Source organism: Anomaloglossus baeobatrachus, chromosome 6 (assembly GCF_048569485.1).
Source record: "Anomaloglossus baeobatrachus isolate aAnoBae1 chromosome 6, aAnoBae1.hap1, whole genome shotgun sequence".
NCBI lineage: Eukaryota > Metazoa > Chordata > Amphibia > Anura > Aromobatidae > Anomaloglossus > Anomaloglossus baeobatrachus.
In genome coordinates, this window is record NC_134358.1 from 332,335,796 (window position 1) to 332,341,518 (window position 5,723).

The window sequence follows — 5,723 nt, forward strand, 5'->3', positions numbered from 1 at the left end:
CTTTTACTTCCCTATTCAGCAATGTAATTAGTTCAGTGTATATACATTTCATTGTCCAATGTGTTTACAGTAAAAAGTAAAGTTAATTTCCTTAATCAACCATCATCTATATTACATAATTTTATGAAGCAATTCGTCACATGTTCTTCTCATATGTACAGTATATTCTCTTCCAACAATAATAAAACTTCATGTTAACTCACTTTTGATCCTTTTATTCCAGGAAATCCGATGTTCCCTCTGTAGCCAGGAGGACCCTATATTACATGCAAAAAAGAAGCAATAGATTTGTCACTTTACAAAAAACTCTGCAAAAAAACAAGTTCAGAACTGACCATAACATTATGTGGCGTTGCATTTATGCAGTTATATTTAAAATGCATTTTAACGGCATGTTCACACATTGCATTTTTGATGTATTCTTTTTTTTGCATAAAAACTGCAGGATATGGCCAGAAAACTGCAGCATAAATTACACACATTTTGGTGCATTTTTATGTGGGTTTTTTTTTTGCTTTATTTTTATGTGTTTTTAATGTGAATTTTGATAAGCCATTTTAATCTCAATGTACCAAAATGCAGTAAACATTTTGGAAGAATTGAGATGTGAACTTTGCACCACAGGTAAAAACAGAAGCAAAAATACATAATGTCAATAAAATTTTAGAAATCTCATTGACTTTGCTGGTAATGTAAAACATTATATTTTTTTCCCACACAAAAATACACGTATATAAAAAGACATAAAAAATGCTACGTCTGTAGAAGAGCATATCATATAGGAAACACATCCGTTGAGCAATTCACCTTTTCACCTGCATCTCCTTTAGGTCCAGGTTGTCCTGAATGACCTTGTTTACCAGAAAACCCCTGTAATAAAATAAAAAGGTTTAAATATAGCACATCAGTAAAACCGTTTGTGAATTATGTTAATATGATCATTTTCAATAATCAGAATTTTGTAATAAATGTATTTTATAAAAAAAAATATGGCAATGTTTTTTTTTCCATATCATATTTTGTATTAAACATACTAAAGAGAAATCTTGCAATTTTCACACTAACCACTGGGGGTATTTTAGACTCTTACTGTTCTTTCAGGAAATCTGCATCTGGGTTCAAATCCCACCAAGCACAACATCTGCAATGAGTTTTATTTGTGTGCCACATGTTTGCAGGCTCTCTGGATTCTTCCTCCTCTCCAAAGACATACTGATAGTGAAAATAGATTGTGGGCCTCAGTGGGGACATCAATAATGCTGAGTAATTAATAGCAGTATATAAGTGAGTAAAATTAAAATCACAGTCATGTTGAATGCATTCTGTTTTGTCAGTGCAATGATACAAAAGTAAACTAAGTTTTTTCCAGGTTTCACTACTATTGCAAAATAAAAAGCTTTTTTAATGACGGTGGTTATTTTTGGGCCACCCCTATTATTTGAACAATATCTTTGCTATTTTTTTAAAGTGACTGAGCTGTGAGGAGGTTTGTTACTTGCAGGGTAAGTTGACATCTTCATTTGTACCTATTTTAGTTACATATGAATTTTTCAAAGAGGTATTCTCATGTTATTAAAATGATGTAGTTAGAAAGCATGCAAATATGCAAGTTTGCAATTGACTTGCTTCTTCTATCTGCTCTACTTTTCCTTATATAGAGAATTTCCAGAACTGGATGCAAAACAAAACCATTTTCCATACTTACACTCTTACGCCAACTAGCCTCTTCCTAATTTTCTTAATGTTCAGTGAAAAACTACAGCCCCTGCTTCATTATGAGAAGCAGAAAGAGAAGCTAGTTGGCATGTGACTAAGTAGGAAAATTGCATGAGTGCTTGTGTAATGATTGCTGGAATAGGCAAGCAGATCCAAATCCTAATAGTGAGTATCTTACATGCTGTTAGGATTTGACATGCTACCGTGCTTACTTTTATAATTAATTCCCCTAACATAAATACAGATGAAGTAATCCTCAATTTGTCAGATGACACAATATTTAATTAACATAGTCGAATATTATGATATTTGAAAGTACAAAAATACATCACCACAACCACCAACGGTACATAAATGCATCACCATAAGCAATATCAGTACAGAAATAAATCACCAGAGCGCCCATCAGTACATGATCACTATCAGTACTTGAATACAGCACCAGAAGTATCATCAGTACATGGAAACATTACCATCAGTCCATGAATACAGCACCAAGATTAGTACAGTGATAAATGTCAGTGTCAGGTCAGCCCCTTTTACAATTTTATCACATGAACTTACAGCTCACAGTATGTCCTTAAGTATGTCCTGTTGGGTCCCATATGCAATCTGACCTACAGGCATGGTGATGTGTGGCCTAGAAACCCCTTCCTGCCCATCCCTGTGTTGTAATATGATTTTATAAAAAAAAGTTTTAGAGCTTAAATGTTCTGTATGTAAATAGGTAAGGGTCTAGTCGCCTGGGTGTTGCATCATCCCGTGGGCGTTTGCATGCTTTCCATGGTATCATGCCCCTGTGGGCATGATACCATGGATTTACATGAGCGATGTCACTGCAGCGATTTGAGATCCCGTGCGTGTGCGCTTACCATTCATGCAGCCTTGTTATCCCAGTGCTTGCTTATCGGCTTCAGACACACACTGTGCATGCTCACAAGACTCCTGCTGTTCTGGTCATGCACAAAGCACATCTGAAGCTGGCAAGTAAACAGCCAAGACAGCGCATGACCGGAATCTGTAACCTGGCTCAAGTACACTCAGTGCAGAGCCGAAGAACAAACAGAGAGGACATTATTACAAGCTGCACTCTTGTTTACATCCCCACTGTTTCACCAACGATTTGAAACCTCATCAAGATTACAATTGTCATCAAAATGAAGTGAACTACAATTGTTCACAAAGCTTTTGACGTTACTGAAAAGAAAAATATATACATACCCCCATATACATATATAAATATACACTACAGTTCAAAAGTTTAGGGTCACTTAAATATTTTCTTATTTTTGAAAGAAAAGTACATTTTTTTCAATTAAGCTAACATTAAATTAACCCCTTAAGGACGAAGCCAGTTTTGTACTTAATGACCAGGCCATTTTTTGCAATTCTGACCAGTGTCACTTTATGAGGTCATAACTCTGGAACGCTTCAACGGATCCCGGTGATTCTGACATTGTTTTTTCGTGACATATTGTACTTCATGATAGTTATAAATTTAGAATGATATTTTTTGCTTTTATTTGTGAAAAAATCGGAAATTTGATGAAAATTTTGAAAATTTTGCAATTTTCAAACTTTTAATTTTTATGCCCTTAACCCAGAGAGTTATGTCACACAAAACAGTTAATAAATAACATTTCCCACATGTCTACTTTACATTAGCGCAATTTCTGAAACAAAATGTTTTGGGGTTAGGAAGTTAGAAGGGGTCAAAGTTCATCAGCAATTTCCCATTTTTTCAACAAAATTCACAAAACCATTTTTTTAGGGACCACATCACATTTGAAGTGACTTTGAGAGGCCTAAGTGACAGAAAATACCTAAAAGTGACACCATTCTCAAAACAGCACGCCTCAAAGTACTCAAAACCACATCCAAGAAGTTTATTAACCCTTCAGGTGCTTCACAGGAACTAAAGCAAAGTGGAATGAAAAAAAGCAAAAAATAAAATTTTACCTAAAATGTTGCTCTACCCCAAATTTATTCACTTTTAGAAGAAATAACACAACAAAATGAACCCCAAAACTTGTTACCCACTTTCTTATGAACGCGCCAATACCCCACATGTGGTCAGAAACCTTTGTTTGGACAAATGGGAGGGCTCGGAACAGAAGGAGCAATATTTGAATTTTGGAAAGCAAATTTGGCTGAAATAGATTGCGGGCACCATGTTGCATTTACATGTCCGCCAAGGTACCTAAACAGCAGAAACCCATTACAAGTGACACCATTTTGGAAACTAGACCCCTTAAGGCTTCTATCTAGGGGTATAGTGAGCATTTTGGATCCACAGGTACTTCACAGATTTTGATAACGTTACGTTGTCACATTGAAAATTTTCATTTTTTTCTCAAAAATGTTGCTTTAGCATCAATTTTTTCACTTTTTCAAGAGGTAATTCCAAAAATGTGACCCCAATGTTTGTTACCCACTTTTTTATGAGCGCGGTGATACCTCACTTGTGGTCTGAAACCTTTGTTTGGAGAAATGGGAGGGCTTGGAACGGAAGGAGCAATATTTGAATTTTGGAAAGGAAATTTGGCTGAAAAAGATTGCGGGCACCATGTCGCATTTGGAGGACCCCTAAGGTACGTAAACAGCAAAAAAACACCACAAGTGACCCCATATTGGAAACTAGGCCCCTCAAGGAATTTATCTTGATGTTTGGTGAGTACCCTGAACCCCCAGGTGCTTTACAGAAGTTTATAACGTTGAGCCATGAAAATAAAAAAATAAAATTTTACCACAAAATTGTTACTTCAACCAGGTAGCTTTTTTTTTCACAAGGGTAACAGGAAAAAAATCACCATGAAATTTATTGCGCAATTTCTCCTGAGTTTGTTGATATCTTGTATGTGGTGGAAATCAACTGTTTGGGCACACTACAGGGCTCAGAAGAGAAGGAGTGCAATTTGACTGCAAAATTGGCTGGAATCAATAGCGGACGCCATGTTGCATTAGGAGAACCCCTGAGGTGCCTAAGCAGTGGAGGTCCCCCACAAGTGACCCCATTCTGGAAATAAGACCCCTCAAGGCTTTAATCTAGGTGTATATTGAGCATTTTGAATCCACGAATACTTCACAGAATTTGATAAGCTTAGGTTGCCATATTGAAATTTTCATTTTTTTCACAAAAATGTTGATTTAGCGACACATTTTTCACTTTTTCAAGAGGCAACAACAAAACGTGTACCCCACAGGTTGTTATCTAATTTCTTGTGAGCGCAGGGATACCACACATGTGGCCAAAAACCTTTGTTTGGATAAATGGGAGGGCTTGGAATGGAAGGAGCACCATTTGAATTTTGGAAAAGTTGAAGTAAATTGCGCGCACCATGTCACATTAGCAGGGCCCCTTGGGCACCTATACATCAGAAACCCCCCACAAGTGACCTCATTTTGGAAACTGGACCCCTCAAGGATTTTATTCAGGAGTATAGTAAACATTTTGAATCCACAGGTACTTCACAAAACTGTTGCTGTAGCAAAAAATTTCTCACTGTTAAGGGGGCTTTACACGCTGCGACATCGCTAATGCGGAGTCGTTAGGGTCACGGAATTGGTGACGCACATCCGGCCGCATTAGCAATGTTGCTGCGTGTGACACCGATGAGCGATTTTGCATCGCTATGTGTGACGCCGCAGGATCGAGGAACCTCTCCTTACCTGCCTCCCGGCCGCTATGAGGAAGGAAGGAGGTGGGCGGGATGTTCCGGCCACTCATCTCCGCCCCTCCGCTTCTATTGGGCGGCCGCTCAGTGACGTCACTGTGACGCCACACGGACCGCCCCCTTAGAAAGGAGGCGGTTTGCCGGTCACAGCGACGTCGCCGGGCAGGTAAGTATGTGTGACGCATCTGCGCGATGTTGTGCGGCACGGGCAGCGATTGCCCGTGTCGCACAACAGATGGGGGCGGGTACCCACGCTAGCGATATCGGGACCGATATCGCAGCGTGTAAAGTAGCCTTTAGGCTATGTGGCCATGATCCAGCGACACGGCGTCT

The 5,723-nt window shown here is 38.5% G+C and overlaps 1 long non-coding RNA gene across 1 annotated transcript; it reads right to left on the minus strand.

Annotated features, from left to right (window-relative positions):
* Positions 1–202: 202 nt before the first annotated feature.
* LOC142244337 (uncharacterized) lies at positions 203–2,675 on the minus strand. The gene is made up of 3 exons (XR_012724512.1): positions 2,589–2,675; positions 808–870; positions 203–257 (listed from the first exon to the last, which is right to left on the minus strand). It is a non-coding gene; the product is annotated as an uncharacterized LOC142244337 (long non-coding RNA).
* Between the last annotated feature and the right edge of the window lie 3,048 nt (positions 2,676–5,723).